General features: G+C 42.8%; 1 long non-coding RNA gene across 1 annotated transcript; it reads right to left on the bottom strand.

The window, feature by feature from the left end:
* On the bottom strand, window positions 1-27,933 carry LOC105481984 (uncharacterized). The gene is made up of 4 exons (XR_011607136.1): window positions 27,750-27,933; window positions 24,562-25,032; window positions 2,633-2,844; window positions 1-1,904 (listed from the first exon to the last, which is right to left on the bottom strand). It is a non-coding gene; the product is annotated as an uncharacterized lncRNA (long non-coding RNA).
* Between the last annotated feature and the right edge of the window lie 7 nt (window positions 27,934-27,940).

The raw sequence follows: 27,940 nt of genomic DNA, 5'->3' as shown, positions 1-27,940 counted from the left end.
CATATGACACCCAGCACTGGATAGATGAAATGAACAGCGGTTTATTAGTCATATACACTCACTGTCCAGGGGAGGAGGACAGTGCATACCGTACAGGGCCATGTGGGGATTCTATTTGGGAGCGCAGTGAACAAACAGGGTCTGTGGAGGCAGGCTTTGCAATAAAAGAGGGTGAGATGAGGCCTGGTTCCCATGAGAGGATGCATGTGGCTTGTTTGAATATTTCCATGTGCTGACAGGGGCCTGAAGCCCACCGCTCAGGGATAAGCAGACACTGGACCTGGTCTCTATGACAAGGAGGGCTGTTTGGTTAGGGGGAACTTACCTGCCACAGCAGACTGGGCAGGGGACTTGAGATTAGGCCATTTGAGGCCTTCCCATGCTATTGAATCTTAATTTCAGGTCTTCTACTACACCATTTCTCAAGGAAGCTCCCTAACGGGAAGAAGAATTAGGAAATCTAGTTTTAATTTTCTCTCCTGTAGCTCAGAAAGGTAAGCTTAGAAGATTGAGATAGGTGTTGAATGAGCAATATTCCACCTTTTTTATTATTTAATGTCCATACATACCCTTCTTTCCACAATTAAACTTTTAAATGATAACAGCAGCGACATGCTCTTACCTTATACAACTAGCCCTTCTACAAATGAAAATGTCTGTCCCTTCCCTGCAAGAGGAAAGACTCCGTGTTTCATGGTCAGTGTGTCCAGCTCTGGGTGATGTTTAGTCCTTTTCTAGTGCAGTCACAATCCTATCTAGATATCCAGTCACTTGGGGACTAAATAAATAGTAGGGGAAACAGAGGGGGGAAATTGGAAATACACATCAGAAAAAGAAAGAAAATATAGGGAGGACTATAGTCATTTTCTGCAGCAGGTAAGGGAGTGACAAGAGGGCATAGCAGTGCCCAGTGGAAGTATCAGTGATGCCAGGAAGATGTCATGGTCTGTGTAGAGAGTTCTAGAACAGTGATAAGAGACAAGGATGGCTGAACTAATTGTATGGAAGCACATATAAGACCATCCAGGGCTTTTGGAAATACCAGATCTCATTCCTCATTGCAGGGGTCTGGATTTCTGCCTTATAAGTGAGACAAGACCCAGTAAGAAACATGTTAAAAGAAGCAAAAAGACACAGTCAAAATCCCCAAAAAATATCCAGTTGGGAAGACAATTATTCAGTGCACAAAATACCTACCCTCCCCACACTCCCCTCAGAAAAACCCCACATAACATTAAGGATATCCTGGCTCTATAAGAAGTACTGAGACAAGGAAGAAAAGAAGGCGCTGATCTGGGGTGTGTCTACCTGGGGAGGACAACAGATCATCATGATGTCCAATGGCCAGAACAGAGCGTCTGCTGTGCTCTCAGAGAGCACAAGAGCTTCCCAGTCCCAGAGAAGTCAAGTGACTCACTTACAGTCACACAGGCAAGGAGTGGCAGGCAAGTATCTTTCTGGATAGCACACTGCAGCAAACCATAATGGAGTAACTTCTAGGCAATCATTCTTTGTCTTGTTTCTCCTCGCACTTTTCACTCTCCTCTCAGTCAAAGAAAAGAACTATTGTCTAATTACGATGAAGTCACTTGATTTCCTCATGCCTCCAGTAGGCAAACTTTCCCATCAGTCACTTGTTTCTCAGATGAACTTTTCTGGCTAATGGGATAAGAAAAAAAGTAGTTTCCGTTGTAACTGTATCTTATGCATATACCATGGAAAGAACACTTCTTTGGAAGTCAGGAGACCAGAATTATTCTCCTGGCCTGGCCAGTGACTGCTGGAGGCTCTGAGCTGGTCCCTTCATCCCTGTGGGCTTCTGTTGCTTCATCTGCAAAATGATGGGGTTGGCCTGGATTCGTGGTTGTCCAGGATCCGTGGTTGTCCAGTTGCTCCTTAAAAACCTAAGATTACATGACAGTGTCTGAGCAGCAGAGAATGGGAGAAACCAACTCGGCAAGACTTTGGGTCCCAGAGAAGGCAAGTGACTCACTTGACTTCTCTCTGGGTCCCCATTCCAGTTGAGTTTTCTATATTGGGGTTCCCAGGCTAAGAAAAATAAAATCATGTGGAGAGTTACCCAGGCCCTAATAATCTGTGATTCCAATGCATTTGTTTGATGGTTCTAAAGATAGCTCCTTGCCCACACGCAAGTGAGTGAGTGAAATTTTGGATGGGCTAAAAATAAAGAATGCTGGTGTGATTTCCGGATTTTTTCAGAATGGCACAGAGAATGGACTGAGAAAAATGTTTCATGAGTAGGAATTATGTTGCTTTCCTGCCAAGATTTATCACATAAGCATGTTTTGTCCTTTGCAGCACCAGCTTTATTGTATTTCACTGTATGTGCATCTGCCTTAAGGACATAAACCAAAGACTCTTAGAGGCTGGGGCCACACAGTATCCAGCATGGAGATTAATCATCAGAACCTTCTAAAGAAGTCAGTGGGAAGGATGAGAGAGTTCAGTGTTCTTCGTTTCCTCCTCCAGAATCTTAGCCATAATTGGGATTTATTTAGTCATGTTATAAATACCCTACTACTATGACAACTGGGACAGCTACACTATTATTAGGACAACTGCATTATAAATAAATTTTAAGCAGAAGTTCTAGGCAAGTGAAGATACCTACCTTTAGTTCAGAACAGCTGTTAAATGGTCTGGTAGTAGATGAGTTGTAAGGAGACAGAGATTCCCAAATTGTGCTGTTTGGTATTAAAGAAAAATTGGCCCAGACATGGGCATGGTGGCTCACACCTGTAATCCCAACTACTTGGGAGGTGGAGGTAGAGGGATCACTTGAGACTTGGAGTTCTAAACCAGTCTGGGCAACATAGTGAGATCCTGTCTTCAAAAAAAGAAAAACAAAGAAAGAAAGAAAAAGAAAGAAAAAGAAAAGGAAAAAGAAAGAAAGAAAGAAAAGAAAGAAAGGTAAAAATGGTTTCTAATGCTTTGAACTTTTAGCTAATGAAGTAAAAACAATGATACATGGGACACAGTAAAATGTAGAGAATGATATATAGGAATCAAGATAATTTTAATTTGTCTACAGATGAGCAAACTGAAAGATACCATTAGGATGGTCTTCAAGTGCATGGAGACGTTTTGTGAATTAGATTCTTCATGGTCATTTTCAATATTCCAAAAAGAACAAGGAAGAAACGGACTTACGTTCAGGAGATAAGACTTGGTTTGTTAATGGAAGTAAATCAAGACTTTTCTTTTTTTGTAATAAAACACTAAGGTGGACAAAATAAGGTCACCCTCAGATTTCTTGCCATCTGACTGCCTGTCTTGGACAGGTATCAAAGGTGTCTGTTTCAAGGCAAATGGTTGAAGAAGGGGATCTTCATAGGATCTGCGTTACACTGATGAGTGTACATGAAGCATCTTTAGAAATGTGTGCTGATGAAATTGTTACCAGTCTATCACATCTGCAAAACGATGGATGCTTTTAGAACCTTTTCCTAGACATGCTTTCATTTGGGCTGTGAGAAAGGTTCCGAGGCAGCATTTTCCCTGTGTATGTGAAACAACAGAAACTCAGGGACATAGAGAAGTGAAGAGGCTTAACCACAGCCAGGTGAAAATGAGTGGCAAGGGCAGGTAAGCCCTGCTGTCATGGCCAGATGTGGACCCCTGCACTGCAGAGTGAGAGACGTCTGCCAGCAGGGGTAGCACTGAGAGGATGGCGCTTGGGGGATGAAGAGGGCCACCTGGCGAAGAATGGCTGCTTGTTGAGGTGTCTCTAAAGTGGGGCTTCTTGCCTCAGAGCACGATCGAGGCTTTGGGATCAGATCCTCCCCTATTGGGTTGTATTAGTTCGTTGTTTTCATGCTGCTGACATACCCGAGACTGGGCAATTTACAAAAGAAAGAGGTTTAACTGGACTTACGGTTCCACGTGACTGGGAAAGCCTCACAACCATGGTGGAGGCAAGGAAAGAGCAAGTCACATCTTACATGGATGGCAGCAAGCAACGAGAGAGAGCTTGTGCAGGGTAATTCTTCCTTTTGAAACCATCAGATCTTCTGAGACTTTTTCACTGTCATGAAAACGGCATGGGAAAGACTTGCCCCCATGATTAAATTACCTCCCACTAAGTCCCTCCCACCACACGAGGGAATTCAAGATGAGATTTGGGTGGGGACACAGCCAAACTATATCACAGGTTCATAGACTTCCTAAGGTGTCGTTTCAACAACTCACTTTACAGAGGTGGACACCAAAGCCACACCATCCATGTATTTATAGCAAGAATGATCTCTTTCCCCAGTGACTGGACCACTCATATCCATCCAGGGCTAATGAGCTACATAGAAAGTGGAAGCTAAGGACAAACTCCTGGAGTTTGTCCAGGGTGGAAAGGTGACTTGGACTTGAGCATAAATCCCCTGTGAAGATTTCTAGCTGTCTGCCTTTGATGGGGCTCCAACTCTTGTTTCTTCACTGTGCTCAAACCAGCTCTCAGCAGTCCTGTGTACATGCTCATACTCCATTCCTAGAATCAAGCTTTAAAATCAAGGTTTTAAAAATAACACACACCAGGTCATCAATTGTTGAAGTTTTGTTTGTGTTTTTTTAAATGTTTTAGCAACAAGGTCTCGCTCTGTCATCCATGCTGGAGTGCAGTGGCTCAATCATAACTCACTGTAGCTTACTTCTGGCCTTGAGGGGTCCTCCTGCCTCAGTCTCTTTAGTAGCTAGGACTGTGGGTGTGTATCACCACACCTGGCTAATTAAAAGAAAATTTTGTAAAGATGAGATCTCTCTATGTTGCTGAGGCTGGTCTTCAACTCTTGCCTCAAGTGATCCCCCCACTTTGACCTCCCCAAATGCTGGAATTACCAGTGTGAGCCACCACACCTGGCCTGGTCATTGAAGTTTATGAAGATTATTTGCAGCCGTGGAATCAGATCCAGCCTGGAGAAACATTTTTATTAAAATGCCCTGTGAAATACTTCTACATTCTACCCTATTCCTCTGGTGATTAGATCTACTAGCATCCTTCACATACTATATTCCTTTCCTCTGGGCAGTGCTGAATGTACCAGGCTATTCTCCCCTTCGAATTATACATTCTAAGATACTACCCCTCACCTTTTCAATGGCCCGTTCTTTCTTTAAGTGCATTAATATTATTCTGATTGCAGTTCAGTCCAGGCCATTTGGAGATTTATTGGCGCCACTCCCAAGTTTAAGGGACAGCAATATGTCTAAGGGTGGGGGGATTCAAGTATAAGAGAGTTTGAGGCAGCAAAGGAGCCCAAGAGAATCTGGGGTTTCTCCTACAGTCCATCAGATTATGTCCTGGAGACAAACACTAATAAGTGACTCTATATTCCTTGACATGTGCTTTTCTTGACATATTCATTTTCTTTTTGAACAATTTCTAATTTTGCTTTGAATAGAGCAGGAGCCACCTTGCTAGAGAGCTGTCCGCCCCACCCCCAGCTCTGCACTTCCCACCAATCCCCGTCTTCCTCACCACCAGCAAATTTCTGCTAGTGCCCTGCTGTAACACACAGTGATGGCTTCTCTTCTTTCCGACCCATATCTCACTTGGTTTGACCTTGCTTTGACCTTGCCATGACTTCTTCAGGCCTCAGTCTCCCATCTGCAGGAGGTGGTCTTAGACTTGACAGTCTCCAATATTTCTGCCATCTCTAGATTCTCAGAAAGATGCTCTCAGGATAAAGAACCCCAAATTAAGCAAATTGGTATTGACTTTTGTTTCTGTTCTTTCTCTTTATTCTGTAGCTGCCAAATCTTTAGGTATTTGAAACCAAGTGCAAAGGGTTCCCTGTGGGTTTAATTTCAGTTACTCTCTGTGTATTTTTTATTATGCACTTACCGAGGGACAAGTCTCTGTATGTGTCCCCCAGGCACAAGTGTCCTTTTAGTTCTCAGAAGCTTGGCAACCCACATACAGTCTTCTAATTAAAAATGTGCATTTCAAGAAAATTTTGAAGTCACACCCTCATACGGTGGAAGAAAGGAGCTCTGTTAAACTCTCCACACACACAAGAATGAATCTCATTGTTAGAAAGAGATTTTCTGCTCTACCAATCCTTGCTCCAGATTTCAGAATCCACCTCAGGCATCGAAGCTTCAGATTATCAGCCCCATGGGTCATAAATACTGACCTCTGTTTACCATCTGTTAGCTCCATCACACAGAGACTCAATTCAGTACACACATCCTGAGAACCTACTACATGTCTGGCCTAATGCTCAGAGTCACTGAGGACCCAAGGTGGTCTATTGCAAGGGCTCAGTACTTAGACTCTGAGTGAGTCAGCTGTGGTTGGGATCCAGGTTATAGAGTGCATTCACACCATGACCTCTGGGATCCTCAGTGACTTCATCTGCAAAACAGATGGAACCTGCCAGGTGAGGTTGTTGTGATGCGTTCATGAGGTAATGTATGCAAAGCATCAGCTCAGTGTCCGATCCCTAGCAAGCCCTTAACAAATGATACCTATGATAATGATCAAAAAGGGGAAGATGACAGATTCATTTATTCAGCAGGCATTAACCAAGAGCCTTTTATGTTCCACATACAATGCTGGGACAATGAATATGAGTTGGTAAACAGAGCAGGCATAGTAGCTGTTCTCATGGAACTTGCAATCTCGCAGGAGAGTCTCTATAAAACAAACAAATCTATAAATATATAATGACAAGTTGTGGTAGGTGCTATGAAGGAAATGAACTGGTGTCTGAAAGTGCTTGGGAAGTTAGCGTGGGCAGAACCATGTGGCCTTGGAAAAGAAGAAAGAGGATTCACCACAGCACAGGAAATACTCTTGTGAAAGGAGGTGGTCAGGGCAGTTTTCACAGGACAGAAGGAGCCCAGGAGAAAGAAACACATTTATCAGAAGAGACTTAGTTTTGTTCCATTATTGGCTTACAATATTTTAAAGTTTGAGCATTTACCAAAAATGATCCAGCCCAAATCTTTTATTTTAAATATGGGTAAACTGAGGCATGGAGCATGAGTTGCCACCAGTCATATAGTTAGTTAATGAAAGAGCAGGCCTTAGAACTCTAGGATTGGGACTTTTGGTTTATCTTCCTATCTCTTATTTCTTCTTAAATGTGTCAGAACATCCAGGGCTTTTTCTTGAAGGATATTAGAAAGTAGTATCAAGGTGCCTTCCTCTTCCATCACTAATAATGGTCCTTTCTTGAAATTTTTTTGGGGAAAAATCCATAGGGTGAAGATCCTATGAGAATCCTGCAAATGTTAAGCTATTTGAACTTGGGTAAGCTCCACCTTCATTCATCAATGCTTTCCCATTTGAGTATTTGCTCTCTTTCAGCACTTGGGTTATGTTAGAATCATGTTCCCATCCAATTCCAGAATAATCAGAGATCTAGAGCTTGGGGCTGGCTGTGCAAGTTTGAAGACCTTGCCTGCTGAGTCCTACCCTACACTGCACCCCACACAGGACCACTGCACTGACTTCCAGGGACTGGTCAGCAACCCTGTCTCTGAAAGATTCTCACCATGAGGATGGGCATCTGCTGCTTCCATTGACCCTCAGATATGACACAGAAGGATGTAAGATGCCAGTTATCCCTGAGTGGGGTGGGTGTCCTAGCTGGAAGCAATGTGTACCTCAGTGGATTTAGGTTTGGATTGCAGCTTGGCCACTTATTTACTAACTGCAGGCAAGTTATTGAATCTCTGAGAACCTCAGTTTTTTTCTTTAAAAGTAAAATAAGAATTTGGATCTAACTTTCAGGGTTGTTGGAAGGCAATGAAATAAGTACCTACGATCATACATGGCACATGGTTTTCAACAAATACTCATTTACTTAAAAAACACATCCATAACACTGTGTAGTAGGCTCTGTTCTAAGAGCTTTACAAACATTAACTCAAACCCCTTCTATTTTCCCCGTGAAGATGACTGCGCTGACAGTGAGAGGGATTTCATGGAGCAATGGGCCATATCAGAAGGTCTTTGGAAATAGAAACACCTTATCTTCAATGAAAACCATTCACCCTGCCTCTCAAGCATGAAACTAGGAGTTTTTCTAGGCTCCTAGTTAGTGGTTTACTTAGTTCAGATTATTACCCACATGGGTCATAAGTACTGAATATTGTGATGATTAATAATATTGATTATTTCAGTGCTCTAGCATCAACTCTTGATGTGTTTTCTTGACTCCTTTCCCCCACATTTCTTATAGCAGGCATACACTGGGCCCACGCCTGTCACACTAAGTTACTTATACTTCCCAAAGGCCATGCTTCTCTTCTTTGCCCACGCTGCCCTTAATCATGAGTTTGCCTGGCAACAGTCTTCTAAGCCTCATCTCAATTGTCACTTTTTCTTGGCCTGTGAGATCTTTCATGACCTTCTGGTTTGCACAGATGACTCCCTCTTGGGGGGACCTCTATACCCTGCCTGTGGTCCAGAGATACAATCCTCTATAGCCTGCCCATGGCCCAGAGATACAATCTCTGTAAGAGATACTCAATGGTATCTCTAGCACCTGGTCCAGGGGCCCATAGTTAGGAAGAAAGAGTGAGAGGAAACGAAGGAAGAAATGAAGGAAAGAAGTAAGGAAGGAGGAAAGAAATGAAAAAAGCAAAAGAAAGAGGGAGGAAGGGAAGAAAGAAAGAGGAAGGAAGGAGAAAAGGAGGAAGACTTCATTAGTTAATCAGCCAATGATCACATTAAAGCAGCTTGTCACTGCTGGTCACTGTTACCCACCCTCACCGCTCCACAAAGTGGAGACGTGGAGGTCCAAATGCCAGACATAAAATAGTTGTCTAACTTGGCAATCAAACAGCCATGTTTCAGGTGTTCTAGAAGATAAATGCTCACGTCGAACATGAAATTGTGTCTTCTTTCTTGACAGATTTCAAAATCAAGAAAGAGATTTCAATCTCTTGAAAAATACACAAGACAAAACATTTCCAGAGCTGGAGGCAGGACAGATGAGCTTGGGAGATCAGGACCAAAGGCCGGTTTCACTAGCGCAGGTCATCCCAGCTCACTCTTCTACTGAAAAGAGGCAGTGGAACAGCAGGGACAGGGTGATGGTCCCCAAGGGAAGAATATACCAAGCGGGGCTTTTGTGCAGTGGAGACCTCTGTGCCCTGAGGCCCCAGCTCTTCTGCACCACTGCATCTGCCCCCAGTCCCGAAGTTGCCCTACTTGCCATTTACCATCCCTACATGAAGCTGGAGCTGGAGCAGTCAATGGGGCATGGTGGGGATGCAGTGAGAGTATGAGTGGACTGAAAGCAGGAAGCCTTCATTCATTCATTCATTCATCAATCCATCATCCATCCATTTACTCATCATCCAGTCACTCTGCATATGTTCCTTGATTGACCAACATATGTTGGAGATACATTGATGCCAGACAAAAGCCTGCTGATGAGGAGCTCCAAGTCCTCCCATCTCTGTGTGTCAGGTCCTCATCTATAAATGAGAAGCGTAAATACTTTCAAGGGCATAGTTCTCCATGGCGCCAACTCATAGTTAAATGAATTCTTCTCTCCATGAATTTAAAGCAAACCCACACAAATTTGCAGATTTGTTTGGGAGACTTGTAAACACACTGAAGGTCATTTCACGAATACCGGGTCAACAATTCTTGGGCAAGAATGTGGTTCTATGTCTTCCTACCCAAAATTCATTCCTTGATTCTATAGTACAGCTGCTCTAACAGAGACTCCTTTAAACATGGTATTTTCTAACATTAAACAAAGGTTTCAGTCTCTGATGGAGGCAGGCACAAGAGAGCATCTTGTTTCAAAGCAATGCAAGGAAACCAACTGGTGGGGAAGAAAGTGGGTAGGAGGAATACGGAGTGCCCTGATCTGCCAGCTCACCACCTTCTGCATCCACTCCCACACTCAGCCCTGCCTTGCTAAGGGGGACGCAAGAAGCCCTATGTCTGTAGCTCATCTGGCTTAACAGGGAGCTAGTCTGGCTGCCCAGCCTTCTCTGACTTGCACAGCTCAGTTCCTAGTGCCTGGAGTCCTGCCTCAAGGATTCAGGTTTTGCTTCTCACTCTGGACTAACCTTCAGAGCACTGGGTGTTTTCGCACCCAGTGCTGTTTTGCCCCTCATTTTGTCATGGCTTCCATCGAGATCTCACACTTCAGACTTCTGCTAAAGGCACACACAGCCTGGCCTGAGCATTTCCTTAGGATTTGGCTTCTCCATTTCAGACCAGCAGAAATTCCTGCACCCTTAACAGCCAATGGCCAAGGCAGCAGGGTCCTGGCTATGTGAGGGTTCAGTCCCCACTACACCCCCTGTCTGGAATGTCCCCTTCTGTCATGCCATCTCTGATCCATCCTGCATCCTCCCCAGCCAGGATACCTGGGAGTCAAACAGGAGCTGAAGAGCTAGAATAGGGCTAGGGTGAGACATTTGAGGCATTTGGAGCCTGAAACTTAAAGAGACACTCATGTTTAAAGTGTTCACCCTGGGTCCCTCTCTCACCTCCATTCATCCTGTCCTGGTGAGGAGACCGCCTCAACCTGGAATAGACTTATACACTCTCTAGAGAAGAATATTTTTAATTTCTGTTTTTAGTTACTGTAAAGGACCACATGATTATATATAAGAAATCCTACTGCTTGGAGAGGAAAATTCATGGGGAAGAGGAAAGTATTTTGTATCAGGCGCAGCAAGTGTCGTGGCTGCTGATTAATCCCTTCATGAAAAATGGCATTTTTAACGTTGACATGAGTAATCACACCTTTTCTTTCCGTAGTAGTTTAGCATTTCCTGTTATAATAATTCAAGCCTAATGCCTCACTCAAGGAAGCAGAAGTGTCAGCGTGCTATTCATTTTCTCCACGTTGTCCCATTTGTTTCTTCATAAACTCCGGCGGAATCTGCTACCAGGCTGTCGGACCTTGGTGATTCACGTTGGACGTCAACTGAGATTCTAAAAGGGCATTGCCTGGAATGACCGACGCACAAAGGATATTTCTCAAGTTGGTGACAACTCAATGACCCAGCGACTCGGTCATAAGTCTCTTGAGCTGTGGGGTCCTCTGCTCTTAGATTTTCAAGGCTATTGTCTAGGGAAAGGCAGGGTGGAATAGAGGAAAAATCCTAAGACCAGGGCTCAGGTCTCTTAGGTCCTTATTCCAGCTCTGTGGTCTAATTTTGCCAAACTTCTTGACTTCCCTGGGCTTTAATTTCCTCATCTGTACAAAGAGAAGACTGGCCGAGAACAGAGGCAAAATGGTTGCCATGCTTTGGCAATCAAACAGCCGTACATGTTTCAGGTGTTAAGGAAGATAGATGTTCTAACATGAAATTCTGTCTTCTCTTACTCTCTTGAAAAACAAATAAGACAAAACATTCCCAGAGCTGGAGACAGGAAGAGTGAGCTTGGAAGATCAGGACCAGGTGCTGGTTTCACTACCTCTGGTCACCCCAGCTCATTCTTCTGCTGAAAAGAGGCAGGAGAACAGTGGGAACAGGGTGGTGGTCCCCAAGGGAAGAATGATCAGTAGAGACAGTTTCAGCTTGAAAATTCGATGATGCCCCTTGTCGTGACTGTCAGGGTTTTAAGTTATTCTTGAGAATTTCTCGAACTCTTTTCTGTCTTTGTTTTCTAAAAGACTTTGACAATGGCAGTGGGAGCTCAGATTCATGTCAGAGTTACCATTCTGGTTTGCCAAGGTAGTGGAGGAATGTGGAAAGACCTCGCTGCACTTTAGTCCTGTACTTCTGACCTGTACTCAAAGGCCTTTCCCTTCCTACTCTGGGGCATCTCCCCACAGAGGAGCTTCATGCCAGCTTCCCCTCTGCAGGGGTTGCCAACTCATGACTCCCTGGGGGAGGCCTCCGCACCAGCCTGCCAGCACCATTTCCTTTCCTTGAAGGCTTGTGACTCATAGCTGCTGTGTAACGTGTGGCACCCCCAGACAGGAACACATCTTGCAAATTGCATTGGGGGCTGCTTCTCTGGTCTTCCTTCTGGATACCAGATCTGGAGGCGGCAAATGGAATTGAATTCTTTATAGGTTAGAGAGCATTTAACTATACCTGGCAGGGTTCTTTAACTCAGACTTTAGATTTTTTTTTTCATATCTATACACACATATATTTCATAATAGGCAACATGACTAATATTTGCAGTATTGTTTTGATTCTTTCAGTGCAACCGGTTCACTCATTCCTGAGTGTCTAAACATCATTAAGATTCTAAACTTTTACTCTGAAGAACATATTCAGAATAAGTTCTGGTATTTTTCTCTGGACATGTTTTTTTTCTGACTACTGATAGAAACAACAAAGTGGGAAAAGACTGAATAAGTTTGATCTTATTTGCCAATGCCAGTTGATGTATCATGGCTTCCTCGTGGCTGTGTTGAAAGGGATCGTGAGACAGTGACTTGGCAGGAAGAGGTGCCTTGGCAGGAAGAAGTGCCTAGTGGATGAGCAATGCCTGCTCTGGACAAGGAGGGGACCAAATAGCATGTGTGCCACTTTTAGACCCTCCCTGGACAATATCTTTCCAGCCACCGCCTGCCTCATCCTCCTCCTTGAAACCAGAGGGCAAGCCTTGAAGTTCCACCAACAGGATTATTGTCTATGATGGAGGAAAATCATATAAAACTATGATTATTTCAGTGATAAACCAAACCAGAGAGTAAGTTATTATGTAATTCTGGGGCCTTGCTTCCACATCAAAATGTCGGTGGATTCTGTTGAAAATGAAGTCATTGTAGCTTGAAAATGAAGTCACTGTAGTGGGAACTAAAATGATTTAGTTGGGACTTCCTGACAATGACAAGAAGGGGAGTAGAGAAGGAAATGGAGATGCCATACAATTTGCTACACGGTTATAACTGCACACGCAGCAAGTTACAGCTGACTCTTACAGGATTCTAATACTAACTTCCATTTCCTCCTTACTAAGGAAGTGGCAAACTCTTAGCCCTTCAGGACTACAGTAAATCTGGCCAATTTTGTGTGTGTCCTATTTAGATTTATTGTTTTTTTCTTTTTAAGAGACAGGGTCTCACTCCGTCACCTAGGCTGGAGTGCAGTGATGTAACCATAGCTCACTGCAGCCTTGGACTCTTCGAGGCTCAAGTGATCCTCCCACCTTGGCCTCCCAAGTAGCTGGGGCTATAGGCACATACCATCACGCCTGGCTAATTATATTTATTTTTATTTTTTTGTAGAGACAGGGTCTCACTATGTTGCCCAGCTCATTCTCGAACTCCTGGCCTCAAATGATCCTCCTGCCTCGGCCTCCCAAAGCACTAGGATTACGGGCATGAGCCACCATTTCCCAGCCCTATTTAGATGTCTTTATCTTGGTTTACCAATGCTGTCTCCTTTGCCTCCTAGTGCTCGTTCTTACAGCTCTTTATGCTGGAACAAGTTCTTCCTCCCATGAGGGCCCACAGCACACCAAATGCTGAGAACTGTTTCTCCATCTGCTCTTGCTTTGGACTTTGAAGACTCAGTCCTCATTAATTGTACTCCTATAGCTCTAGATATCTGCCTTTTAAATTGCTAATTACTTGAAATTTAAAGAGGTTTCTGCTGCCTTAGAATCTCAAAACAAAACAAAACAAAAAACCTCAAAACTCTCCCAGCTTCTTATATCCCCCGCAAATCTTGGGAATCCATCTGTCTTGTACATCATGGCACTTTCTGTTCCTCTGCTCTGGTCACTGTCTACCTGGCTTGTGCTGTGGCTATAGAGAGGGTTTCACTGGTTGAGAGAGACCATATTTTGAGTGGAACAGGAACCAGGAAAGGCTCTAAAACTGATAGATTCAATGATATTTTCAGGGGTCAACCTCAACCCTCTGTCCTCTCTGAAGAACAATGATATATTCAACTGCCTAACAGTAGGAAGAACTAAAATTCTTGCTGTTATCATGGTGTCATCTTTGTTGGGTAAGTTGGTTGCCCTCTGAGGACCCCTGAGCTGGAAACCTGAGCAGAGGTGATAGGTTGCTCTATCTGGGAGCTCAGTCCCAGTTTGGACCTGTTTGTGTTCACTGGGATTGTTCCTGTGATGCAGGAAATAGATACATTCTCACATGGAGAAGTGAGAGAGAACAGGATCAATTTCAGCAGGTCTTATGAAAAACTCAATGTTCATTGAAAATACAATGCATTTCTAGGAACTTTGAGTTCCTCTGTCCACCCAGGAGCTGCTGCTGATTGCTGCTAGAAAGTTGCCATGGCATTAAGTACTACTGCATGTTTCTGCTTTTGCGGTCTGTGAAGGTGTCATCTGTTAATTGTTCCTCAGTGCGACTGGAGTGCAGATCAGCCCACAGGGACTATCTGATTAGTTTGGCCTATCAGCATCTGGGATGAGTGTCCCTCTTGGGCAGAGGTCACTTAGGCCACTCAGCAGCCTTCCAGCCTTGCCCTTCCCAGTGCAAACAGCTGGGAATTGGTTAAGTGGCACAGAGCAAGGTGACCCATGGGAAACAACCCCTTAGAAGGGGCAGTGTTGTGGCGGGCGCTCCTGGTGCCTTAGCACCATCTGCATTCTACAGTCTTGCTCTGGCTGTGTGGCACCTTCCTTCTTGATTCCCTCACAGTTACCCTTTTTCCTTTGTCTTCCTATCCATGGTGCTTTCTCTGCAATGCATCCTCCTTTACACTGAATGTTGTCACACAAAAGCTGCAGCCAAAGCTTTCTCTTTGGAGGTGTTTTTCAGAAAAGTGCTGTGTGGACCCCAAAGAGTATTTTCTAGCCTTAGCTCTGCCTATTTCTGTTGATTATTTCCTGCCTAGTCTCTGATCCCTGTCATTGCTCCCTGCCTTGGTTTATTTAATACCAGTTCCCTTTAAATTTGGTTTAGTCAGTCCCACTTTCTATGTGCTGAATTGAGAGGTCATGGAATGGAGGTAGCATCATCTGATAACTCAGTTATTGAACATTCTTCTGAGTGCATTGGAGGCTAAAGTGCATAAGACTCAGCTCTCCCTTCCATCCTCACCCCCTCCATGAACCTGAAGGGCAAAATGACTTGCTTCTATGAAATCATAGGGAAAGACAGATTCTGGAATATTTGCAAGTACTCAGCCCAGTGCCTGTCACCTTTCACATGCTGAACAACACATATCTGTTGGATACATGGATGAATGCTTGATTGTGTTGTTAAGCACGTAGGGGCTATGACAGTTCAAGTAAGGTATGACGATGTCTGCTGGTGAAGTCAGGGAGAGTTCCAATAGAAGGCAGGACAGGAATGTGCTGGAAGGTGTGTTAGGATCTCCCTGGGCAGTCTGAGGGCAGCAGGAATAGCAGGCTAAATGGGAACCACTCAGTCCTCTGATGAAAGCTGCTGCCTCTTGGAGTTAGCTATTACGGTGATGACTGCTGCTTGTCATTATGGCGAAATTTACTCTAAATAGAAATCTATAACTATCTCAATGAGCCCTAAAGACAGGCTTAGTCATCATGGCCACCAAATGTCGTCACATACATTAAGTGCCCCTGTGTGTCCAGAAACCTCTCAGCTGCCCTGTCAAGTGTATAGCCTCTCACTTGCTCTCGTCATCTGGGCTTTCGGATGTAGAAACAGAGATACAAAGGAAGAAATCTGGCCTAAGAATAAAAGGAAATTTTACTCTCTGAATAGGATTTTTGCTATTGTGTGTCATAGAGATGTTTAGATGTGACAAACAAATATAATATTAATGCAAGAGTCATAAAGGGGTGAGAGGAAGGAGGCAGCATTCAATAACTAATTATACTTACTTCTCTAATTACAATGGGGTATCTGACCTTGTCCAGGGCAGGGAAGAATGTTTCCTTAAGAACTTGATGTTCAGAAGGACAAGAAAGTCAGGCAAAGCATTAAGCGATGATGATCCATCTTTTCTAAGAGACCCACTTTCCCCATGCTTGGAAGTGCATCATTTAGTGAGTTACAGTTCCCTGCAGTAAACTCCTTTGGCTATTTTTGACCCTTGAGAGTTTGGCTAAGAAGATAATATGCTGACCACAGCAACTGCTCCTGATGCGAGATGTACAAACATCATCACAGTAGCTTTTACTGGGAGCACCCACCAGAGCCTGGACTCAGAGTCGCACATGCCCTCGTCTGGTGCTGTTGCTCTGTATCCTAGAGTTAGGCTGAGTAGAACATGCACATGCATGTGCATGCATACACACACACACACCCATACACACAGACATACACACATACATACACACATATACATACTCACACATACACACACATACACACTCACATGCACACATACACACATACACACACATGCACATACACACATATATGCACACACACATATACACACACATACGTACACACATACATACACACATATGCACATACACACACACACACGCATATACACACACACATACATTCACAGCCCAGAGCAGTAGGTGTTCTTATCTACTTTACAGCTTTTTATTGAATGTTTCCATGCTCAAACTTTTACATATGGCTGAACATTCCATGCAGAGATATCTCACAGCAACTTCAATGTCTTGCCTCTTTGGTATCCACTACTCCCCCAGTTACCTCTGTCTTCTCCTTCTAAGCAGTTTCATGCCAAGCTTTCTACCTCCCTTGCCCCTGGTGCTTTTACTTGTCAACACATAGGCTTTGAGATCATCGATGCTTGTGTTTTATTCTGTACCTTGTAAGGAAGCTGTGGAGCCCACAGGGGTGGCATTTCTAGTCTGTCAAAGCTGGGGCCCGATCATGAACAGAGGAGCTTCGGTTGTTGTCAAAAGCAATACCATCTTGCAATCTCAGAAGAGTTGAGAGAAAGCAAGAGATCTGAAATGTGTTTACATCTGGCTTGCTGAAAACAAAGGGAAGAGCATTGTTCCATAAATGGCTCTGACCCAGCCCCTACAGGCTCCATTCTGAGGATGTCATGGCTGTCACCGATGCAACCTAGAGCTGGGCAGGGAGGAGGTGGGTGGAAGTCATGGAAATTTTGTTGCAGGCTTCCAATATTTATGGCTATAAAAGTAATAGGACCACACGATTCTCTCTTATTTAGGAGTAAAATGCCCATTTTAAAAAGTAAATTGTGAAAGTAAAAGTGGTAAATGAAGAATAACCATCTGCACTGAAAACATGCTTTGGTGGCACTTCTACAAGGAATCATGTGGAAATGCTTTACGCTGATGTAGTCACTCGCCTTCACATTACCCAGGAACAACTGGAAAACAGCATCATGGATGCCACATGTGGAAGACAAAGATCAGTCTTGGAAATGAGACTGAACTTCGCTCTGTAGGATGTTCAGCAAAATGTTCATATTCTCTGGGCCTCTATTTTTCTGTCTGTAAAATGAGAACATGAATTTCTGACTTCTAAAAAGAGACAGGAAGTGCTTTCTGACCCAGAAAACAAGGCTGCATTCTTGTAGCTACATATCCAAAGAATTACTGGTTGGCAAAGAGAGGGGGAACTGGGAGAAAAATGTCGTTGGTTGATTTGAACATTTCAGTCTAGCTGAAAGCAGAATAAATTTCATCATGGTAGGCAGAATAATGGCTCCCAAACGTTCTCATCCTGAGATTGACAAAAGGAAGTGGCTACTCTAGAAAGCAACAAGGCCAACAGCGAGGCTGGGGTTCTAGAAGGATGTCTTGAAGGAAGAAATAAAACTGATAGTAGATATGTTTGAATGCCTTGAAAGGAGATTTATACTTTTGGCAGAGTTTTAGGATACAATTGTGATAAGTATATAGGAAAGTGAGCAAGAAAAGGATGCAGATAATTATTAACTCTAGGACAAATAAAAACAGTTGAGCAAGAAAACAAATGTTATTATAATAAATCAGCTGGGAATGTTTATATGGTCACACAGGCGTAGTAAGGCAACCCCTAGATGCTGATACAGCCCTAGTTCATCACATCATTAGGGAAAATGGGAGCGTGTGAATGTGTGTGCCCACATATGTGTGCATGTGTGTGTGTGTGCATGTGTGTGTCCATGGGTATGTTTGTGCCAGGGCAGTATGGAGGTATATGAGGAAGTGAAATCCTCAATTTCTATAGGATAGAGTTAATAGATACTATCTGTCTTAATTCACTTGGGCTGCTGTAGCAAAATCCTGTACACAGTGTGGCTTATAGGCAACAGAAATCTCCTTCTGCCAGTTCTGAGGACTGGGGAGTGCAAGATCAAAGCACTGGCAGATTTGCTGTCTGGCGAGGGCCCGCCTTCTGATTTGTAGACGGCGCCTTCTTGCTGTGACCTCACATGATAGAAGGAGTGAGGGGTTTCCCTTGGGTCATTTTTTTTGGGGGGGGATGGAGTCTCACTCTGTCACTCAGGCTGGAGTGGGATGGCGCGATCTCGACTCACTGCAGCCTCCGCCTCCCAGGTTCAAGCAATTCTCCTACCTCAGCCTCCTGAGTAGCTGGGATTACAGGCATGTGCCACCACACCCAGATAATTTCTGTATTTTTTTATTTTTAGTAGAGATGGGGTTTCACCATGTTGGACAGGCTGGCCTCAAACTCCTGACCTCAAATAATCTGCCCACCTTGGCCTCCCAAAGATTATTTCTTATAAAGGTGCTAATCTCACTCATGAAGGCTCCAAACCCATGACCTAACCACGTCTCAAAGGCCCCACCCCTAATACCATCCTTAAGGATTAGGGTTCTGACATATGAATTTTAGGGGAACATAACCACTCAGACTGTAGCACCATCTAAAAGCGAAAAGTCAAGAACAGCAGTGTGAGCATGCCATAGGGAGGCAGGGAAGAGTTCAAGTGGCTGCCTTTCACTCAGGTTGGTGCCCTGATTGCTAGTCAGGTGGGAACCCTGGTTGCTAGTCAGGTGGGAAGGGCAGGGAAAGTACCTTTTTAAACTATGGGCATGCACTCCTTGGATGTAAAATAGAAATATTCTAAAATAGAATGAAGTAAAACTCAATGACATCTCCTTCAAGGCCCTTTACAATACGCCCAAAGGCTAACTAACTTCATTTCAGAGTATACCAAAATTCTTGCTATTTCACATGCTGTATGCACTTTCTGCAAACAAGATGTTCTTCCAACATGCATGCAATGTCTTCTGCACACACTATTCCCTCCGCCCAGTGTTGCCCCTTCTCCCCTTTCCACTTGGCCAGCTTCTATTGTTCTCTCAGCACAGGGGTGTAAATCACTTCCTCCAGGAAACCTTCCCTGGTTCTCTCAGGACTGAGTCAGTTGCCCCCCGCCCTGTATCCTCACAGTATTTCTGTCATTGTGCTGCAGTCTGTAGCAGGTGTGTCTGCCTTTAAGCTCAAGAGGGGCCATGTCTAATTCACCCTTATATCTCCAACAGCAGGACACAGTGCCTGGTACATAGTATCTTCTTACTAAGCATTTACTGGATGCACAAAGAGCTCCTCCTTCGATGCTAAGCAAATAGTGAAAACAGCTGTAGTCTTGTTTCTGAGTGATTGTCAGAGAATTAAGTGGACTCGGAGCCAATGGATAGAACTGGCCAGGATGGATGCTCATGATTGGACTGAGGAGACAGAACAGCCCCAGGAAAGCAGCAGCTGCAGCCAGTCCCAGAGAGGAGGAGTCCAGCCTTCCCATGGTGGGCACCCTGGTGCCAGGAGGGGTGGGCACGAGAGAAGGCACTAGAATTGTCTCAGCCCCTTGGGGATACCCACTTTTAGCTTTAATGTTAAATGGTGACAGGACCATTCATTTAGGTTTTGCCTTGCTTTTCCACTTTTTGGGTTGAGAGGGTCAACATTATTGACATTTTTAACTATTTGACCTTCCCTGAAGCTATTTCATTTGGCTCACAGTCTGTGAGCTCAGTCTTCCCCATCATTACGTTAACTCCCTCCCTTCTGTGCCCACATTAACTGGGGGCAACCCTAGCTTTGCCCTCTCTGCCCTGCACCGTGCAGGGTTTGATCCTCCATAGGCTCTGAGCTCCTTGGAACAAAAGCACGTGCCATCCTGAGTCTTCGTGTCCAGTACACGGTTACGGAAAAAATGAGTGGATGGTTTGTGAATTCCTCCTTCCCTTGGTCAGGCCTGGGCATATGGCAAGGGGTGCTGGAGACCTCGACTTTGTCACCTGGCCCCTCTGGACTCCATTCTTCACCTGTCCCTGGAGGAGGTCATTAGGACGTAAGCAGCCTCTGATAGCTGCGCCAAAAGAGGCAAGCAGAAATTTCACATTCTCTCCTTTAAATGCAAGGGGCAGAAATAAATATAACTGCCAGACGCTGCACTGTTGCTCTGCCTAGGGAGACAGCCTAGAGGATGCATTTATCTGTGAGACTTCAAGATGCATCCCTGCTCCAGAATTATGTGCTGCTAAGACCGTTAGCTCATTGGATCATACTGGTCCAGCGGGCATGATCCTGCAGCCAAAAGCTTGCCGGAGCCTGAGAGTTTTGAGTGTTGTCAGGTCCCTTGGGAGACAGAGATGCCAGAGAGAAATCAGTGGATGCCCCCGGCCACAGATCCCTGGTGTCTTGTGTCCACAGATCCACTGCCATCATTTCTGCCAGAGAAGGGGGCAGAGGTTTAAGGATAAGTTACGTTGTCCAGGTGCAGTGACTCACGCCTGTAATCCTAGCACTTTGGGAGGCCAAGGCAGGGGTATCCCTTGAGCTCAGAAGTTCGAGACCAGCCTGGGTAACATGACGAAACCCCGTCTCTACAAAAAAAATGCAAAAATTACCGGGGTTTGGTGGCGTGCACCTGTAGTCTCAGCTACTTGGGAGACTGAGGTGGGAGGACCACTTGAACCCGAGAGGTGGAGGTTGCAGTGAACTGAGATCATGCCATTGCACTCCCGCTCCAGCCTGGGTGATAGAATGAGATACTGTCTCCAAAAAATAAAAATAAAAAATAAGTTATGGAGGCAGCTTACAGTGCCAGGATGGAGGCAGCTCTGAATCCAGCCTCAACCCAACCCTTGCCAAGAAAGGAAGCCCTCTCCCTGTGCCCTTGCTTTCCTGAGTCCAGGGGAGATTAACAAGGTTCCTTATGACTCATTCTGTGAGTCAGACAGGGGAAGAAAAACAAGCACGTCAAAGTCTAACTTTCGGATGTGTAAAGACTTAGCAGTCTGATCTGTGACCAAAATTGTTGATTTGAAGAGCTGGGAAGGAAACCGTGAAGTTCTCTCTCCTTTCATCGTCTGGGGCTGTGCCCTCTGTGGGCTTGCTAAGTAAAGACTCAGCTGGGAGGAAACAATCTGGAGAATGCCCAGCTGCTCCCACGGGAAGCATCAGGGAAGAAGGCAAGGTGTGAATTCTGCCTTCTGCTCTGCTGGGATCCCTTTCACATCTCCTTTGTCTCCAGGCAATAATGGTCCCCGGCTCTTTCCAGGTGTGACTTCTGGTCTTGGGTCCTGTCTCCTTGTTTTGTGGTTCTAAATCTTGGCCACACATTGGAATCACCTGGGGAGATTTAAGACCTACTCATGCCTGGTTCTGCCTCCGGGGCCTGGGCTCCTAGATCTTTACAAGCTCCCTGGTGATTCTTACATGCAACCAAGCTTGTGATCATAACTCCTCTGTAACACGTAACCTCTCCATAGAAATTATTTTTGTCATAGTTTTTATCTCTAATTGTCTGATGACACGCTCTGTCCTACATTAAATAATTTCATGCTTTGGGAAGATATTTCCATGGGTTGTGAAGCCTTTTTCTATACCCCAAAGCCACACTGCATCAGATATCAGTGCTAAAGATAAACCAGTGATCGTCTATTTAGTCTATTTTAGGCCTGAAAACAGAATAAAGGGCAAAGAACAGCCTAATTTTATTCTAGCTTTTTTTCTCTTCAGTTTTCCCTTTCCATTCTTCTTCCCTAAGGCTCTCAAATACCTCCTCACTCCTTCAATGTTTCCCTACTTATATATTTCTTCCTTGGTTTTTCCTACATTTAATCTATAACGTGTAATATGTAACATTTAATAATTAAATCTGAAATATGTAATCTATCATATGTAATATGTAATATTTAATCTATCATATTATCTACCATGCATATATTACATATCTGTAATATGTAAACTATCATGTGTAATATTTAATATTTAATATATTAAATATTTAATATCATATGTAATATGTAATATATTACATATTAAATCTATCATACATGGTAGATTAAATATAGGAAATATATTTTTATATAATATACATATATCATATATAATATATATCATATGCAATATATCTATGTCACATATAGTTTAATATATCACATATAATATGTATCATATATTAAATATTAAAATATAGGAAATATATTAATATATAAATACACATATTAATTTATAGGAAATAATTATATGAACATATTGATGTATGTTTCCTATATTTTAATATATTATATACCTTATATAGTATAAAATATATAATATATATTAAAGTATATTGTATATTATATGTGATATAAAAATATATAATATATTTTATATTATATAATATTTAAATATATAAAAATATAGAATATATTTTATAGTATATATGATATATACATATGTAAAAATATATAATATATTTTATATTATACATGATCTAAAAATATATAATATATTTTTATAGTATAAATGATATATAAATATATAAAATATATTTTATATTTTATATGATATAAATATATATAATATATTTTATATTATACATGATATAAAATATCTGTAAAAATATTTTATATCATGTATAATATATTTATGTGTCATATAGTTTTACATATTTATATATTTTTAAAATATTTTTTACTTACATATTTCTTCCTATAACCCAGAAGAAAATTATGCTGTGATCTTCTGCTAGTAGTTCCAACCTCATGATCTAGAAAACTCCTTCCAATCTCTCCATTCTGTAGGGCGCCAGTGCTCCAAAACCCTCAGCCCTGGGGCAGCAGCAAGAACTGGGAGCACTGCTGCTGGGGGGCTTCAGCCCCTTAGGTGGCTAGGGTAGGGCACAGGTTTTCTTTCCTTTTGATCTCAGGACTCCTTTACATTCTGGAAGACCCCAGAGAGCTTTGGTTTGTATAGATTACATCTATTGATATTGACTTCATTAAATATTAAAACGGAGACATTAAAAATATTTATATAATACCTTACTTAAAATAAGAATAACAAACCCCATTCCATATTAACATAGATGATATATTTTCTGGGAAATAATATTTTTAAAAAATGCAGTGTGAAGAGTGGCATTGTTTTACATATCTGCAAATGTCTTTTATGTCTGGTTTGATAGAAGCTGACTGGATTCTTACATCTTCTCGTGTATTCAGTCCCCTGTGATTTATGCAGCTGCCTCTGGAAAACGACACTATAAATTGATGAGAGAATGAGAATAAAAAAGGCACACAATATCTTAGTGTTATGAAAATTGTTTTGATCTCGCAGACCCCTTAAAGGATCTCAGGGACCCCCGTGGGTATCTGAGCCACCCCTGGAGAAGTATTGCTATTGACAATTGAGCATGGTCAACAGAGTCAGTGTGGGGAGGATGATTAAGCAGTGCATGGTGCCAGGGATAGGCAAAAAATTGGTACCTGTGTGTAGATCCCAGAGGACTCACAAAATGAGAAAACAGAAAATAAAAATGGATTTGACTGAGTATGGTAATAATTGCTAATGTCATAAATATGCCTTTCTCACCCATTATTAAGTTTCTGTGCAGTATACTCTATTTCGGGTGAACTCGGTTATAATACTTATTTGATTAGAATGAGGAACTACATGCACATTGGCACAGCGAGTGTGTTGCAGCTGAAGCCCCGGGGGAGCCATTCCGGAAACTCTGGTGTCCCAGCCCTGCCACTCTTGATGTGATCTTGGGGAGTGGATGTGAACAGTTTTAGTTTACAGTTTCCATATCATACTAGGTTAAAGTAGTTGATTTCCAAAATCTCTTCTAGTTTTAACATTGTCAGTTTAAAACTTTCTTTAAAAAAAGGAGAGAGAGGTCGTGGCATTCTTGAAAAGTTTCAGCTGAACTAAAAAAGTAAATTCTCAGAAAAATAAGAAGGAAATAAAACTGAACATTAACCAAATTCCAGGCAGAAGGTCACTTTCAAGACATTGCAAAACATTTCTAAAAGTTTTAAAACACTATCAAGAAGAAAGTAAAATTCACCCACTGTATTTTGGTATATTTCCTTCTGAGCGTACTTTCCCAGGGCACACAATACACAGAATCTAATATTCTGATTCTTTAAGAAAACATTTTTACTAAATATTTACATAAAGAGTCCCCCCCAGCTTTATAGTTGACAGTTAAAATTTTTATGTATTTAAGTTGTACAGCTTGAAGATGATAAATATGTATTATATTATCAGAAATTCATCACAACTAAACGGAAAATTCTTTATAATTTCTATTTAAATGCATAAAATTCAACTGTATGAAGATATTCAATTTAATGATTTTTTTTTATATTCAAGAAGTTGTATTAGGGTTCTAGAATTATGAATGATTTTGTTTTTGTTGTCCTATTTTCTCTAGTGTGGTTCAATGTTACTCTTATTATTAAAAATCATTTTAAGAGCATACTTTTTAAAAAATGACAGAGCTATTGACTGTACTTACCAAGATGTCACATTCTTCTCTTTGAAGAGTTGCAATGCAGATTTTTCTTGACTTTCGTCAGACCCTCAGGCTTCAGAGGGCTGCAGTCCGAAGGGTGTGGCTAGAATTCCAAATACAACCATCATCCATCTAATCCCACCTGTTGGTGATTCATGCCTCCACAAAGGATCCCATCCCGGTTCAGAGAGCAAGCAACTTGTCACTTCACCACAACACAGCTTCTAACATGCAACAACTTTCCTGGAATTCACTTTTCCTGCTTCTGTGCCCCTCCCAATTCCAGAAAGATAGTGCAGAAATCACTCTCCCGCACAGCACCATTAAACAGAACCCCAGAGAAAACAGCAAAATCCAGCAACAAGCAGAGAAGCCCAGAGAACCTGGTCCTTCTTCCACAAGTCTCTGACAGGGTGCCCTGGTCTCAGGAACTTTAGGTCTGCCTCTCTGAGGAGGAGAGGGTGAGCTGAGTCGCTGAAAAACAAAAACATCATGGAACTGAGTACCCTATGCAATTGAGATTTATTTGTTAAAACAGAAAACAGAATGTACATGAAGGTGAGGACAGAACAAAATGCCCCCGCCCACATTTAGGGGAAGATCACCAAATCTGGTCACACCTATTTCCAATGAGCGATTTCTTTGGTTTGTTTCTCTTGTTCAGGATTCTTGCAACCCTGTAATTGTTTTGGTGGCACTTGGATGTCTTTATCTTTTAGTGGGAAAATGCTCTACTGGCCACATATTCATTTCCTAGGGATGCCATAACGAAGTACCATGAACTGGATGGCTTAGAACAACAGAAATGTATTGTCTCACAGTAACAGAAGCCAGAAGTCTGAAATCAAGGTGTTTGCAAGGCCATTCTTCCTCTGAAGGCACTGGGGAAGCATCTTTTTTAGGTCTTACTCCTGGCTTCTGGTAGCTTAAGGCAGGGGTATCCAACCCCTGGGCCACAGACCAGTACCAGGCCATACAGCAGTGGGCGAGCAAGCAAAGCTTCATCTGTATTTACAGCCACTCTCCATTGCTCGCATCACCGCTCTGCCTCCTGTCAGATCAGTGGCAGGCAGCATTCAATTCTCTTAGGAGTGTCAACTTTACTGTGAATTGCGCATTCCAGGGATATAGGTTGCATGATCCTTATGAGAATCTAAGGCCTGATGATCTGTCACTGTTTCCCATCACCCCCAGATGGGACTGTCTAGTTGCAAGAAAACAAGCTCAGGGCTCCCACTGATTCTACATTATGGTGAATTGTATACTTATTTAATTACATATTACAATGTAATAATAATAGAAATAAAGTGCACGATAAATGTGGTGCGCTTGAATCATGCTGAAACTATTCACTCCCCCACCCCCACCCACAGTTGTGGAAAAATGGTCTTCCATGAAACTGGTCCCTGGTGCCAAAAAGGTTGGGGACTGCTGGCCAAAGCATTCCTTGGCTCGTGGATGGCTGTCTTCTTCCTGTGCTTCTTCATGTTGTCTTCCTGCTGTGCATGTCTGCCTCTGTGTCCAAAATTCCCCTCTTTAAAAGGACACTGGTCATCTTAGATTAAGGTCCACCCTAATCACCTCATTTTAAATGGATTACCTCTAAAAAGACCCTGTTTCTGAAGAGATGTGACCAGAATGTAATCATTCTGAAGTACTGGAGGTTAGGACTTCAATGTCATTTTTAGGGAGGAAAACTGAGCCCATAACAAAACATAAGCCTTAGTAACCGGAGATGGAACTCACAGCTGAGCCACCATTTCTTAAACCCCTATTTTCTCAGAAGAATTAAAAAGTCTGGGATAAGTGATATTTCTCCTGAAAGCAAATTTTTCCTCGCCGTGATACAACCTGCAGTGGTAGGTTTATCTCTGAATTACAAGCATTTCTTAGCCAAGAATTGTACTGGGCATTGCAAATGTGACCCAGTACGGGCTGCAGAAAGATTTCAAGGTTTGAACATTTTCCACTCGCAGCTGGCAAATTTTTCCTCTCTGAGTCTGAGCAAAGGTGGTGCTTTCGGATGGGGCAAGCCCGTGCTTGCAAGGCAGCCATGCACACTCCTTGGGAGAAGACAACTCCAGGCAGTGCATCCTCTGTCCCTGGTCTCTGACCACTGATACCAGTAAGACCTGCCTGGGTCACGGCTGTCCCTCCCAGTGGGGCTGTGACTGCATGAAGCAATGACAGTGATGCTCAAGCTCTTTTGTCGATGGGGGACAGTGACCTGAATCCTTACCACGCGTTTGGAAAGCGATTGGGTGGTGAACATAGCATTGCATTTCTGGCATCTATTTCAGTCTAAGTGGGTCTAACTAGCAACTGAAGGGTGCTGAACATCAGATTAAAATAACATTTTCTGTGTGGCTGGGAAGCCCTCATTTGATTTTCTGCTGTGAAGTGACTACTGAGAACCTGTTACTTCTTTCAGACCAAAACTCTACAAATAAAACACTATTTTAATCTTTTGCTTTATTTTTTCTATGTTAAGAGTAATTCACGCTCAATATAGAAAGTGTGAGAGGTGTACTATCCCTTTTTTTCACCAGCATTTCTATCATTAAGTAATACCAAGTGTGGAAGGCATAAAATGGAACAGGGAAGGGAATGTGATATTCATTAGTGCCTCCTATGTGCATGGATGCCATAGCAATGTTGTCACATTTCATCCTTACAAAATTCATGTAATCTGTGTGCATTGTACTCATGTTTTGATGAGTAAAAAAAGCCCCAGGGAAGTTTGGCTGCAGACTTGCCCCCCCTACACAGGGTGATGATCTTCTAACATCCAGTTCCAAGCTCATTTCTCCTAGGAGCTCTTCCCTGGTAAACTCTGTACTGCAGTTTGCCCTTCCCAGGACCCCTGTGTCTCCATATGCACTATTTCTACATGGCTGGTGTATAGTTTACATGGCTTTTCGATGCCGTTTTAACCTATTTATGCCTAGTGTTCCATTATTAAAATGCTAAGCTTGTGGGAGTTATTTATATCCTACTGCTCAAGGTCATCACCAAGGTCTGATTGTTCACAAAACAAAAATTGCAACCTCTGGCATAAATGGGTTAATACATTTATTCATGTTCCCACCTCAATTGAAAATTCTCAGAGAAGGAATACAGCATCTGTTTCACCATGTCATAAATATAGCAAGATATTAAATAAATGTTGAAAAATTGACCGCTGACTGTACCTTAGAGATGCTTATCTTGGTGGGTGTATGTCAGGTTTCTCTGCATCTGGATTTGAGTTGTTAGAGCCACTTAATGAATAGATTTCCTCACCTTCCTGGTCCTGAATTTCCTTCCCCAATAGCAGGCTCAGTTTGCCAATCTTTTTTTTTGAGGGGATCTTCTCTACTTCCTAGGAAAGCTAGAGTAGTTT

The sequence above is a fragment of the Macaca nemestrina genome, chromosome 8 (assembly GCF_043159975.1).
Source record: "Macaca nemestrina isolate mMacNem1 chromosome 8, mMacNem.hap1, whole genome shotgun sequence".
In the NCBI taxonomy this organism is placed as follows: Eukaryota; Metazoa; Chordata; class Mammalia; order Primates; family Cercopithecidae; genus Macaca; species Macaca nemestrina.
The sequence above is the reverse complement of the archived record's forward strand: the minus strand, read 5'-3'. Positions and strand labels throughout refer to the sequence as shown.